The sequence below is a fragment of the Equus quagga genome, chromosome 10 (genome assembly GCF_021613505.1).
Source record: "Equus quagga isolate Etosha38 chromosome 10, UCLA_HA_Equagga_1.0, whole genome shotgun sequence".
NCBI lineage: Eukaryota > Metazoa > Chordata > Mammalia > Perissodactyla > Equidae > Equus > Equus quagga.
This window is the reverse complement of record NC_060276.1, coordinates 90,832,920-90,847,823: the sequence shown is the minus strand read 5'-3', so window position 1 is coordinate 90,847,823 and position 14,904 is coordinate 90,832,920. Positions and strand designations below refer to the sequence as shown.

Below are 14,904 nucleotides of genomic sequence, written 5' to 3'. Positions count from 1 at the left end.
AGAACCTAATAGCATTTATTTAATTGATTTTATAAATATCTGAACAGTGTCCAGTTCGGGATTTAATGAGCAAAAGAACTATTTTAACAGTAAGGACCTCGAAGTGGGAGAGAAGCAGGGAGGGAGCAAGGAAAGCAGGCAGGCGGTTGGAAAGGGCAGCTTCCAGAACATCTCTGGAAGGTGCGATTCTAAATCTATGCTCTGAAGAGTCTGGGAGCAGGAAGGTCAGTCACCCTACCAACGGCGCGAGTCATTCTTCACTCAGGCGGGGGCGACGGGCAAAGGGCAAGCCCGGAGCCCAGTGGCTGCCCCAGGCGCACCTGTCACGCTGAGGGAAGGAGGCCCGCGCCCTTTGGCTGATCCCACAGCCTGGAAAACAGCCAGACTTCGCTGCCTTTGAAAGCCTGTTCCTTGGAGCAATCCTGGCTCGCTAGGTTTAATTGTTTCGTCTCTTTTTTTCCGGTTTATGAAGCCGCCCCGCCTGAAGTCCGCCCCTTGCGCAGCGGCCCGGAAAGGTGGGAGGAGCGCAGGCAGCGCTCCCGGCTCAGGCAGAGCGAGTTTCTATTTCCCGATTATAAAGAAGCATTTGTTGGGAGCTGATGAATTGCGGCGGGGCTGGGGCCGGGCCGGACGCGCACCTGTGATGCTCCGCGCCTGCCGAGTCTGTTTATGCACCAAATGTGGCCACAGATTTTCCCTGGCGCTTGGGGAGGGCGAGGTGAGGAGGGAGGAGGGTACGAGCGCAGCCCTTCGCCCCCCTACAAGTTTGAAAGCCTCTAATACCTTGCTACTCAAAATGTGGTCCACGGCCCAGCAGCATTACCCGGGAGCTAGTTAGAAATGCAAATCTCGGGCCCCACCCAGACCTATTGAATCAAAATCTGCATTTTAATGAGACCCTGGGGTAATTCCCTATTCATGTCAAAGTTCGAGAAGTCCGACAGGGGTCCGCGGTGCAGAAAAGGTTAAGAGCTCCCGCTCTCAGTCGAGGAAAGGGAGGGTGGAGGGGGGGAAAAGTTCAGTCCCTGATTTGAAAAGGGGGAGAGGAGAGTTAACCCTGAGGTTTGCCGTCTGGAGTGGAGGACAGAGAAATTAACAGATGGAGGAAGTGAGTGGGGAAGGTTCAGGAAGCTGGGCATAAACTCGAGTTGGGGGGTAGCTCAATTTGTCTGGGAGGAGGAGTGGAAAAAGAGGAGCCAGAGTAAGTGGGTGCCACCCACACTCCCAGGCAAGCTGGGTAAGTTGCATTGCTGGCACCTTTTCCTCCACCTGCTGGGTGTTTTCTGAGACCCAGTCGAGGCGTTTTAGCACGTCCAAAGGGTAGATGAGAAAACAGCGGTGGCCAGAGCTGATGGCCGGCCCCGGCCTGGAGCCGAGGTCAGAACACCTGGGAGTTTCTTCATAAGCAGGCTGACATGTGGTGAATAAAATTTTAATGCTGGAAGAAACAGAAAGCACATGGTCATAAAAACGTGTGCCTGCGTCGCAGCATCATGACCAGCGGACACGCCTGGCAGGGAGCACACGTGGAGCCAGCGGTGACGCGCACACCATCCTCTTGCCCGCCTAGTGGCAACTCACATCTGTGCCCAACAACCAGCCTGCTCTCCATTTTCTGCACTAGTGGAGGGGAGACGAGATACTGAGCGCATTAAAGAGGAGGTAATCCAAAAAGAAGCAATTTGGAGTTGGTGTAAGAGGTGTGATCCATGCAAGCTTTCCTCCACCCCCATCTGACCCTCTCTCTTGCCTTTGCCTACTGTCACCCTCGCTGGGACCAGGTGGCGGTGGGGAGGGAAGGAGGCTTCAGTTAAATCTCATAAAGTCCAAAGTAGGTGACACTCAGACGCCCCTCCGGGCCTCTTCAACAATTTTACGCATGGAGCAGGTGGACCAGTAGCAGACACACACCTATCGACTTCCTGGCTGCCCCTAAGCTGGCAGGGTAGTTAAAAGACTGGATGATCTACTTGGATTCCAGTCGTGTTTCAACAGACTGTTATAATGGAGCGAGTCGGTCAAAATGGTATTGACTTATTTATTTATATGCTCCTTCATCCTCTGCCATGAAGGGGTTGAGGTGACTTGCAGAAATCATAGTAAATTAAAATATTAAAATAAAAATGTAGAAGTCAGGTTTCGTTCTAGTATCAGTTAGGATTGGAGGTCAAAACCGGTACAGATGGTGACATTTAATAGGAAAAAAATAGAAAGTTCTGTCCTGGATCTAGAAAGCCGGAGCCCAGGTATAAGACACGAGAAGTGTGGCTTAGCAACATTTCAGATAAAAAAGAAACTCTAATGGACAGTAAGCTCAGGATAAGTAAAGAGTCGGATGTGGCACCTGCAAAAATAAAAAAGAACCCCACCCCAGGCTATAGTCACAGATGTGACAGTCTCTCAAAAGGGAAGGGATGGTCCCAGTTTGTCCCGCTCTTCTCAAGACCAGTTCTGGAACATTCAGATCAGTTCTGAAAGTCACACTTTGCAAAGGTCATTGGCAAACTGGACACATTCAGAGGAGAGCAATCCGGAGAGTGAAAGATCGTGAAACACCACAGTGGGCTATGTGCTGGCCCTGTGTCAGGTACCAAAAGGACAGAGTCACAGAAGACACGGTCTTGTCCTTCAGAAACTTACAGCCCAGGGAGCAAATCAGATAAGTAAGTAAACCACAGAAAGAGAGGAGGCAAAATGAGGATGTGGAATCTTGGAAGAAATTATGAAATATTTTGGACTGGGTGACATCCAGCATTCAACACTCTCAAAAGCTGGAGAAATGAGTGCCTCCATCTCAAAGGAAGAACGTGAGCCATGCCTCCCCTCTGTACTACATGTATCAAAAAGCCTGACTACAGTGGTTTAAACACGTAAGATGTATTTTGCTCACACAACAAGAAGAGAGGAAGTGGGCGAATATGGGTCCAAGAATGTCAGCAGCTTAGTGTCTTGATTCTCTTGGTCCTTCCCTCATGGTTACAAGATGGCTACTACTGCTCTTGCCTTCACGTCTACATTCCAACAGGAAGAAGGGGAAGGGGCAACACCTGAGAGACAAAAGCTTTCCCAGGAACCCACAGCAGATGTCTGCTTACAGTTCATCATCCAGAACTGTGGCCCCTGGTCCCAAGACGTGGCTCATTATCAGGAATGGCGGTTTGCTCAGCCAGCCAACCAACAGTGTGTGCCACAGGTGGGTTTCAAGTTTCAGGCTTGGGAGGTTAAGGTGATGGTGAGAGGCCCAGAAAGGCTCAAGGTGGGTACCGGTTTGGCATTTAAGCATGAAGTTGGGGGGAAGAGAGGAGTCTGAGAAGTGGGCTGGGAAGAAACAGCCAGAGAGGCAAGCGGGAGACCACGAGAGAATGGTCCACAGAGGCCGGGGAGAGCGAGCCTCTCAAGGAGGGAGAGAGGTGCAGCCCAAGCCATGGGGGCCCCTCCCCCTTTCCCTTCAGCCCTCCTCTGAGCTCACGCACAGCTGGCGGCTGTTCCTTCCTGTGCACGCTGCCAGCTTGCCGCTTGAGTGCTTGTACAGAGAGACACGACTTTCTCTGGCCCCACGGGGGATTACACAGCCAAGTGTGGGCGCAGTTTGGAAGGTAGGGAACTAGGGCCCCAGAAGCATCCCTCAGCCTGGCAGGGGATCGAGGGGCAGAGCAGGAGCCATTAGAGAAAGGCCACGGCCTTCCCAGTTCTGCGCTGCATCCCACGCAGGTTCTCAGAGGACCCTCAGAGGAGACTGAGCCCCAGTTGTTCACTGCGGTGACCCACTTGCTGGCTTTGCTCCCATCCTCATCTCCCTCTCCCTACTCCCTCCCTTCGGCTTCCTGCCATCACCTCCCCTGTCAACTACCTGTGCCCAGTCCTTCTCTCCCAGTCCACTGCACGGGAACCTAAACTCAGACAACAGGGCCAAATGGAGCAGGGGGGCCGTGGAAGGCCATGGCCAGGCCTGCCCACAGAATGCCCTTCGGTAGACATCATAAAACCTCCTGGAGCCCATGGAACAGGTGCCCATGAAGGGAGATGGCTCCGTGCAGGCACAGCGAGAACTGCAGGACCTGGAGCCCAGAGTTGGGACGGTCTGACTCTCTGGGGAGCAGAATTGCCTTGCGGGACAGTTTAAACTGTTTCAGGGCATTGACACGCGTGGATGTAGAAGGCAGTGAGCCCCCCGTTCACTGTCCTGAAGATTCTCTCAGTGCCCTTGGGGTGCCAGGCCCGTCGAAGTGTGAGCGTGACTCAGGAGACCTCAGGGAGGTCATGGGGAGCCACCTACCACGGCCATCAACATCGTTTCGATCTTTTGTACGGTTTAGTTGTTGCCTCAGAAGTGACTCAAGCTAAAAGCAATCTCGAGCCAGGTCCCAGTCATCATTGTCACCCATCCTAGACTCTGTGGGTTGACTCAGCCCGGAGGTCAAAATACACGAGAGAAGGACAGGAAAGCAAAGCTTGGCTTCGGCAACGGGGGTCAACATTGACCTTGGACTGAGCAGTTTGAGATATGGTGGTGGCTGAGGCCAGACATCGGGGGATGAGAAGTAATCAAGGAGAAGAAAGTAGGGTCAGCCGACGTAGAGTACACTCTCCAGACTCCCGACTCCAGGGGCGCGAGAGCCCCAGGACCACAGCCGGAGTGTGATGCGGAGTCAAGGGAGGGGGTGGTTTTGTATTATTTTGCTTTGCTTCGCTTTTGACTTAAGATGGAGGTGAGTTGCTGGAAAAGCCATTCTATAGAGAAGGCATTGGAGGGACAGGTGAGAGGATGGGGGTGAAGTGCATCTCTGGGCGGGCGGCTTGGTGTAGGAGGGCTATCTCTTCACCAGCCTTCAAGTAAGGAGGAAAGGACAGGAGACAGAAGGTCACCCAGCAGGCGATGCAAAAGGGAGGGGCAGTCTTACCTGATAACCTTTATTTTCACATTAAAGGAGGAAGTAACAAGAGAAATGAGTTCCTACTCCACCAAAGGACATGCACAAGAGTGTTCATTGAGGCTTTAGTCAAAATAGCCCCAAACTGGAAACAACCCAAATGTCCATTAATCAGAGAATGGAGAAATGAATTCTGGTGTATTTCATACAATGGACTACTATACAGCAATGAAAACGATCGAACTGTTCAGAACAGGATGGATGAATCTCACAGATATGATATTGAGCAAAAAAAAGCCAGATATGGAAGAGTATATGCTGTATGATTCCATTTATATGAAGTTCAAGAATAGGTGACACTAATCGACAGTGACAGACGTCAGCATAGTGGTTAGCTAGAGAAGGGAGGCTATTGACCAGGAGGGATCCAAGGGGAGTTTCTGGGCTGATGAGGAGGCTCAGTATCTTGATTTGGGTGGTGATTACGTGGATGCAGACATATGTAAATATTCATTAGGTCACACTTCAGATTTGTGCACTTTACTGTGTGTATTATATTTCAACAAAGGCAGAAGGTAAGATCAGTAGTAGGTAAAATGGGCATTGACTAGTAGGACAGAGGACAGAGGTCAAAGCTTAAATGAGCTAAAGACTAGTAGTTACATGACTATTAGCCAGAGACAGCCACATGACCAAGGGCAGAAGAAAGAATGTCAAGATGTGTTTAAGGCCCAGCTAAGGATGAAGATGAAGAATTCATCCTGTTTCCAGGCCACAAGGGTGCATTTTCTTCAACAGGTCTCCGTGGCACGGGTGTAAGAAGAAAGACGTCCAGCAGCCAGATTGATCCAGGAGTTTTGCAGGGCAAGTGAGGCAGAAATACAAAGCAAACGGAAAGGCAGGGATGGCAACTGAAGGAGCTGAAGCCCAAAGTCCCCCTTAAAACAGCTAGAAAGTCCTCCACTTGAGGGGGTCAAAGCGCAGGTGTTTGATGGGGAGGGGGAGGAGGGGAAGAGGGAGGAGGAGGAGGGAGGGGGCAGAGAAAGCACAGATTTCAGCCATGGGGCCAGCGTGGCTATGGAGGTGGGTTGCTGGAGTCGTGCTCCAGGACTGAGGAAAGGACTGCAGATGTTTGAATTGGAAGAAAAAGATGGCGACAAGCATGGGAGCTATTGACAACTATTTCAAGTGTGATTATATGCGGGAGAAATTAGATTTGTTCTGTAGGACTTGAGTGGGGCGAACCAAGACCAACTGTGGGAGGGGGAGCCTAGTGGCTCTTAATAAGTGTGTCTTCTTCCACCCTTGGATCCAGGACTCCAGGTGCAAAGCGACCAGCTGGGTGTAGAGACAGACCATCACCTCCCTGGTTCTAGCTTATGGACTTCTGTTCATGCTGTGCAGCTAGATAATACTTCACTGTATTAGCTTACAGGCTTTTTTTCTGTCTGTTGTCCCCTTTGTTTTTGCCTTATTCAGGCGTGCTTTTTGCCTCAGGAGAGTTAGGTGACGACAGGACAGCCTGTGGCCCAGAGGGAAAGAACATTTGTAGGGACATATAAAGTTTTCTTGAAGAGACATGAAAAAAGATCCATTTCCTCCAGACTAGAAAGAAATGCCCTGGGGACTGAGGGGAGGAAAGGCTCAAGAGAAAGTTAGTTTGAGTCCCCAGAGGCAGCTAGGACCCAGGAGGAATGGCCCCATGGAGGGTCCAAGGCAAAAACAAGACTACCCACAGCCTCAGCAAAGGCTCCCACACTCTGAGCACCACACGAGGCAGCAGCGAGACCTCGACCCTACAGGACGGTGGGAGGAGGGGTGAAGACCCAGACCTGCCCCACCCCACCCCACCTCCCCGCCTAAGATCCCGGAACCAGCATAACCCTGGGGAGGGAGAGGTCCCACAAAGGGCCCTTGGTTCAGTTTCCCACTGGCCCCGTGAGATGGGGGCTCTGAGACAGAATTCCACTGAACTTACAGACAGTAACAAGAACATGGCATGTAACCCCCAATGAAGTAATGAATCTGGGCATCGGGCGTCAGTGGTGCTGAAAGGACACAAAGAGGATCCACCAGATGTCACGTGCCGGCTGAAGAAATTAACAAATACTGAGCCTCCGTCCCATTAAGGCCCTGGATCGAGTTAGCAAATGGCAGTCCGTCCACGGGCGGGAGGAGCAAGTTACACTCTACCCCAGAGGCGCACTCTGACACACCCACACTCTGGGGGACTCCGGGTGACATGGGGCCAGGTCCTTCAACAAGTCATCTTGAGACAAAGAGCGAGAGAGAGACAGAAGAGAAACCTACGAGGAAGAGATTTAAAAGACAAATCAACAATCGCAAAGTGTAGAACTTTCTTGACTCCTGATCCAAAGAAACTTTAAAACCTGAGGTCTATGAGACAGTTAAATATTTGAACACTGGCTGGATATTTGATAATATGAACAGATAATTACTAAATTTTCGATGTGATAATGATATGGTTCCATTAGGAAAAGAGCCTGTATCTTTTAGAGATACTGATGAAATATTTACATGTAAGCCATAGTGGGGTTGGGATTTGCTTCAGAACAGTCCAGTGGGGGGCGGGGGATAGAAATGAAACCAAATTGGCATGAGTTCATAATTGTTGCAGCTGGATAATGGGTACGTGGGGGGTTATTATCTTTGTCTACTTTTGTATATGTTTGAAATTCTGAATAAATGGTGGGTAGGAGGGAGAAAAGGAAGGAGGGAGGGAGGGCAGGGGGAGGAAAGAGGAGAGGAGGGAGAGGTGGGGAGGGGAGGGGAGGGGAGGGGAGGAAGGGGAGAGGTGAGGTGGGGAGAGGAAGAGATCACACAATTTTCTCCCCAGACTAAAACAATCAAAATAAACAGTAAAAAGCCCACAGCAGCCACAGAAGAAGGGATTCTAGTTGCTCACAGCCTCACCTGATTCCGCCCTTGACTCACTTGATGCTCTCCAGGCCTTTTTAAAGGCGCCCTTGTTAAGCCTTATCTATCCAGCCTGTTACTTGGGCCGGAAAGTGACTCTTCACCCCAGAGCTTAAAATAAGGGAAATAAGTTTGCCCCTGAGAAGTAAACAAGGCCATCAACATGAATGTGTCAGAGCAAAGTCACCTTGAAGGAGTAGAATGCCCCGGCTAGCTAGGCTTGGCAGCAGGCTGATTTAGTGTTAGGAAATTAGAATGTGTCCCTCAGAGGGTGGGCTGGGGAGGGCCCAGTGGACACCTTGCATTTTTCCCTCCTGAATGGCTCCCCTCCCTGCCCCACCTGCGCTGGCCCTGGCAGGCTCACCTATATGCCTTCTGTGTGCTTTGGGGAGTTCGGCCAATGGGAAGCCCCGGAAGGTGATGGAGAGCAGGAGAGTGGGGTGACTTCCTTCTTCCCCGAGCTGCCTCCCTGCAGGGCCGTGGGCTGGCCGCACCCCCTCACAAAGCTCACTCACTGCTCTTCTCAGGCTCCTGATCCAACTGGGTTCTCCTAACCACTCGGTGCTCTCATTGCTCTGGGCTTAGGGATGCTCCGAGCCACTCCTCTGTAAACATCGCCTTTGAAATAAGCCTTCCTCAAATTATCTCAAGTGAGTGTGCCCACCATTTGCTGTTTGAACCCTGAGGGAAACCGAGGCAGAAACAGGAGTTGGGAGCGTCCGTGGAAGCAGTGTTCAAGGCACATGCCACCCTCCGCAAGGGGGGCTCAAACAGTCTCGCCTCTCACAGGTGCAGCCTTATGCAGGGGTTATGGAAGGACGCTCCAAGCCTGGACCGGGAAACTCGAAAATTCTGGAACTCCCTACTCTTGCCCAGAGTCTGTGCCAACCTGCAAGCCTCCGACAATGAGGCGGTTTCATGACAAACCTGCAGGGCCAGCGCCAGCTAATAGCAGCATGCAGTGAACCAGGTTCTCATTGTAATGACTGCGTGAACCTTCAGGCTCCTTCCCGCAGCCTCGTGCTCGCTTGCTCCCAGAGCTGCCTCGCACTGACCACAGTGAGACGGAGGGTCTGAGCCTACAGACCCAGAGCCACGTCAGGCTGTGGACAGTCCACCAAGGTAGACGTGCCTCTGAGGGGAGCTGGCTAAGGCCCAGCTGGCCCTGCCCGTGTGACGGTTCTGCACCTCTGAGCCTCACATGCCATTGAATTCTATGCTATGAGTCTATGCAATGTCAAGTCCAAAGTGCATAGAATTCTTTTTTTTGGTGAGAACATCTGAGTCCCACCCTCCCAGCAAACCTCAACCATACAACGCAGTTATCACCCCAGCCACCATGCTTACGTCAGAGCCTCTGACCTTCTTCAGCTCAGGGCCGAAAGTTCGAACCCTTTCACCAACCTCTCCCTACTTCCTCCAACCTCAGCCCCTGGCAACCACTTTCCTGCTCTCTGTTTCTATGAGTTTGACTTTTTTTTTTTTTTTTAGATTCCACATGTAAGGGATACCATGCAGTATTTGTCTGTCTCTGTCTGACTTATTTCACTTAGCATCATGCCCTCAAACTCCATCCACGTTTCATAAATGACAGCATTTCCTTCTTCCTCAGGGCTGAATAATATTCCATTGTATATATACCACAGCTTCTTTATCCATTCGTCCATCAGGGGACACTTAGGCTGTTTCCACGTCTTGGCCATTGTGAGTATGCTGCAATGAACATGGGGGTGCAGGTATCTCTTCGATATCCTGGTTTCATTCCTTTGGATGATTACCCGGGAGTGGAATAGCTGGGTCACATGCTAGTTCGATTTTTAATTTTTTGAGGAACCTCCATACTGTTTTCCATAGCGGCTGCACCACTTTATTGCCCAAGGGCAGTGTCCTTTGGACCACACCCAGCACTGCCTGTCTACCCCGGTGCATCTGGGTTTGGGGGTGCAGGATCTATCAGCCAGCAGCACTTTCCAGCCCTCTCAGTCCTGAGGCATTCTCAGAGGCGGTAGGGTGAGTTTGCCGGGGGAGTGGCAGAGTGCAAGACTCACTAAGACAGGCAGAACTGGGCCTGAGTGACCCTCTGGAATCTTCTTAATCTCTCTCAATCTTTTCCTCATCCGCAAAATTGCAGCTCATAATACCTTCTTTCACAAGATTGTCATGAGGGTCAAATCTGATTCTGCACAGGAAAACTCCCAGCCCAGCGCCTGGCATGAAGTGGGGACTCAGTAAATGTTACTGGAAACGAAACAAGAGTCTGAAATAGTTCACCAGGTCCAAGCGGAGGGCGGCACCCGCCATCCTGACCTTACCACCTTCCTCTAGGGTGACGTCAACACCTTCCTCAACACCCTTTAATGTCAAGGAAAATGTCACAGATGCTGTCAGCGCCTTGCCTGGATCCCCTCAGCCTACCCCGGGGGTCACACACCAGCTGCTTTGTCTATCCCTCTGCCTAAGGGCAATCTCTGGCTGCAGCAGCATGCTCGCCCCAGGTCTGGGCAGGCTGGGAGTGCCAGGGGTTAGGACCTTCCAGATCAGCCCTCAAACAATGAGGGCCAGGAGTTGGTGGAGAAACGCCCGGCTCCCTCACCTCTGATGGGACAGTATGGAGCCGTATTCCAGACATCTCTGAGAAGGCGCCCTGTGGGACCGCGCCACGGTGCGCATAGTGGACACAAGCCCAATGAAGCACCCTCCATTGGCCTTCCCTCCTTCTTTGTCTCACTTCCTCTCACTGTGCTTCCTGGACTCGCCTCCCAAAGAAACTACTTGCACTGGAATTCTCATTTCAGGTCTGCTTTCAGGGGAACCCAAGCTAAGACCAAGAACAACAGGTGAAAAGAAATCACGCTGAGTTTGGCTGGGGTCACGCTGGGGCTCCCCCTGCCTGAGCAGCCCCAGGAGGTTGGAGAACTGGCCCCTGGGTGTCTGGGTTCTCCCTGGAGAGCATCGGCCCTGGGGAAGAGAGAACTGACCAGCTGGCCCCATGCCAGAGCGCAGAGCTGTGTCTGAGCGAGGATAGAGCAATCTGTCACGAAAATCGTCCACCTCCCTAGTCCAGTGGCATTCTGTCCGCACCCATGGGCAGAGGGATTTAGAGAAAGAGCAAGGAAAGTTGAAACAACCGGGACAAGGAAGCACCTCACCCATGCAGCCTTGACAGCCGCGGCGAAGGCAGAGGTGGGCCCAGGGCCCTCCACTTGGCCACCATCAGGCTGCTCTTAGTGGCAGTGCCGCGCCTGGCCCCGCCATCCCAGCAGCTATCCTGGAGATACGGGGAAGCTTCTCAGGCTTCTGCCTTCCAAAATGCCTCCACTTCACACCCATTAGAATGGCTATTATCAAAAAACACCCCAGGGGTCAGCCCGGTGTTGCAGTGGTTAAGTGTGCACATTCCGATTCGGTGGCCCGGGGTTCACTGGTTCGGATCCCAGGTGCGGACATGGCACCGCATGGCAAGCCACACTGTGGTAGGCGTCCCATGTATAGAGTGGAGGAGGATGGGCACGGATGTTAGCTCAGGCCAGTCTTCCTCAGGAAAAAAAGAGGAGGATTGGCAGATGTTAGCTCCTGGCTAATCTTCCTTGGGAAAAAAAAAAACAAAACAGAAAATAACAAGTGTTTGGAGGATGTGGAGAAACTGGAACCCTCATACACTGCTGGTGGGAAGGTCAAATGATGCTGCCACTGTGGAAACCAGTATGGAGGCTCCTCCAAAAATTAAACATAGAATTACTGTAGGATCCAGCAAATTCCATTTTTGGGTATTTATCCAAAAGAATTAAAAGCAGGGGCTTGAGTAGATATCTGTACATCGATGTTCATAGCAGCATTACTCACAATAGCCCAAAGGTGGAACCCGGCCAAGTGTCCATCTCTGAATGAATGGATAAACAAAATGAGCTATAGCCATACAAGACAACATCATTCAGCCTTAGAAAGGAATGAAGGACTGACACGGGTGACAGCCTGAATGAACCCTGAGGACATTATGCTAAGCGAAATAAGCCAGTCACAAAAGGACAAATAGTGTATGATTCCACTTATATGAGGTCCCCAGAGTAACCAAATTCAGAGAGACAGAAAGCGGAATGGTGGTTCCAGGGGCTGGGGGGAGGGGCAGTGGGGAGTCAGTGTGTAATAGGTACAGAGTTCAGTTTGGGACAGTGACAAAGTTCTGGAGATGGATGGTGGCGATGGCTGTACAATGTGAATGCACTTAAGGCCACTGACCTGAACACTTAAAAATGGTCGATTTTATGTTGTGTATATTTTGCCAGAATTTAACTAGATGCCTTCAGCACCCGTCTCGTCCCCTCTTTCCCCTCCTGCCTCTTCTCAGCACCCTGATTTCTCGAATAGTCGGCTCCATACCGTGGTTCCTGCTCCCGCCCCTGCATCGATGGATTGACAGCCAGCTTGTGATCCGAACTGTGACTTTTAATACCTGTCTTGGGTTGGGTCCCCTTGAAGCAGAAGCTGATACAGGAGTTTACACAGGTGAGTGAACGAGGAAGGGCTCTCAGGAAGAACCTGTAGAAGAGTAAGAGAAGCAAGAGAGGGGAGGGGAAGACACTGACCGGGCTGTGGGCTCAGCTGAAGTCTTGCCTCAGCTGGATCCTGCAGGGAGCTCTGGAGTGGGACAGGATCCAAGACTTGCCCACCTTGAGGCAAGGGAGTGGGGTTTCTACCTCAATATCAGTCAGTCATTGGCTGCTGGCCACTTCAGGGTGGGAGGACCTTCCAGGCATTTCCTAGCGGGGGGCTCCCATCCTGCTGAGGGCAATTGTCAGGAGAAGGGGTGGCCATGAGTTGTCAGCAGCCAACACTTAGCGGCAAGTAAAGGTTGGGTGCACCAGCCTCAGAAAGGGATCCTGGGCCATAAGCAGCTTCTTCTATGACACCCTTCCAGAAAACAAGTTCTGGTCTCTGTCCTCTTTCTCTAATCTTGCACAAGTAGATAAGAGACACCTCTGTTTGGAAGAAGCAGCAGTGTCGGGATCGAATTCTGGCTCCACAACATACCACGTCTATCATCTAGGCAACTTCATTTCTCTCTCTCAGCCTCAGTTTCCACATCTGTAAAATGGGAGTAGGAATGTGGTAGTTATTGTTTGAGATTAACGAAGACTCTCCAAACCTAATTCCCTTCTTCTGATAACAGGCCCCGTCCAGCCATTACTTAGCCATGGGGCACGTGACACAGGCCTAGCCAATCAGAGTATCCCATTCACCTGCCCACTCAGGAACAGGACTGACCCAAGTAGGCCAATCAGAGCCTTCTCCGGGATTGTTCCAACGGGAGCTAGCGGGAAGGGCCCATTGCCTGAGGGCCATGGAGCTGGAAACATGTAAAGCAGACACTGGCTGCGGCCATGTTCCCCACCATATGTAGCAAGTCTGTCCGCCAGAGGAAAGGGAGGTCCACACCACGAAGAGAGAGACAGAATGAGAAAGAAGCTGGCCCCTATCATTTGTGGCCCTAGATCCACCCATGCCTCTCACCAGCTCCATCACTCTGCTTCCCAGGTCCCGGGCCAGTAAATTCTGTTTCTGTCTAAGTTGGTTCGAGCTGGATTCCTCCCACTTGCAAATAGAAGAAAGCCGACTAGGACAAGGAATGCCTCCCGTGCAGGGTTGTTGTGAGGATTAAATGAGGTAATATCTGCTCAGAGAGGTGGCTAATAATGGAATCTTATGATGCCCAGAGGGCTGAAACAAAACAAGAGTGGGAGCCAGTTCCTCTGTCACAGGTGACCATCAGCTCATCGGACCCCCAAGCAGTGAGCAGACACCCTCCTACTCAGGATTTCACTTTAAAAGCCCTTTTAGGGGCTGGCCCGGTGGCGTAGTAAAATTCACGTGCTCCACTTCGGTGGCCCAGAGTTCACAGGTTCGGATCCTGGGCATGGACCTAGCACCGCTCATCAAGCCACGTTGTGGCAGCATTCCACATAAAAGATAAAGGAAGATTGGCACAGTTGTTAGCTCAGGGCCAATCTTTCTCACACACACACACAAAGCCCTTTTGGATGCCCCAGTGTTGCTTAAGCCTCAGTTCACTCTTTAGCCTTCCTGACACCATTAGTACGGCTCTTTGCAAGTGTTTTTATGTTCATCATTGGCTATATGCCAGCTCTTCTGCATGATTTTAAAACTCGTGGTCATCACAGCCCCTTGCATAGCAGCAGCAGTTCATCGGGTTCATCATTTTTTCCTCCCTGGGCTCTTTGATGGTGGTTAACTTGGAATTCCATTATTGCGTTCTTCCAACCTTCTGGATGGTCTCTATAACGTCTCAAGCTGTGAGTTCCTACCTCTGTTTTCTCTAAAGCATTATTCCTCAAAGTGCCCTCTGGGGCTCCATTGCAAAAAGAACGGCTGAGATCCCTGGCCCCGCTCCCAACAGACCCAGTCAGAATGTTGAAGGCAGAGCCCGGGGGTTCCGTAGCAGCCCTTGATGAGGCGTATGGCCCTCGAGCCTGAGAACTACTGCTCCAAGCCTTTTGAAGTCTGAACAGCCCACTCTTCATGACCCTCATTCTGAGAGGACAGACTCACCTTCTGACTCACCAGGGTCCCATCCTGCTCCCTCACCAAACAGTTGCTTCTTCTTGGTTGCAATGAACTCAAGAGTAGCAATCCTTCTTGTCCGTTGCTCAATCTCCCAGGAGGTGAAACTGTCAGCAACAAGAGTTTGTTCGATGCTCTGCTTTCAGCTGATAGGGACTCTGAGCAGCTGTCCAGCTGGTGGTGTCCCCCATCAGTGGGTGTCTTGACTCCAGGCCAGTTGTGTGGTCTCAGTCAGGAACCCATCATCAGTTTCCCACATCTGGTCTGGCAGCCTGTAATATGCTCCTACAACAATATGACTTCTGTTCCCCTTGCCTTTGATCTCCACCCACATGGTTTCCAACACAGCCCCACCCTCAGGATTGTGGATTTCCACGTGGGTGTAAATCTTCTTATCATGTGCGGATGCTTCACTTCTCCTTCTGAAGGTTTCTTTTTAACAAGGTCAACCTTCCTATGTCTGCCCTACCCACGGTTCCGCTTCCCACTTCTGAGGGAACTTGACCCTCCTGCTCAAGTG

At 51.4% G+C, this 14,904-nt stretch overlaps 1 long non-coding RNA gene across 1 annotated transcript; it reads right to left on the bottom strand.

Moving 5' to 3' along the window:
* Window positions 1-12,205: 12,205 nt before the first annotated feature.
* LOC124246171 (uncharacterized) lies at window positions 12,206-14,598 on the bottom strand. Its single transcript, XR_006890408.1, has 3 exons — window positions 14,373-14,598; window positions 12,837-12,890; window positions 12,206-12,344 (listed from the first exon to the last, which is right to left on the bottom strand). It is a non-coding gene; the product is annotated as an uncharacterized LOC124246171 (long non-coding RNA).
* Window positions 14,599-14,904: the final 306 nt, after the last annotated feature.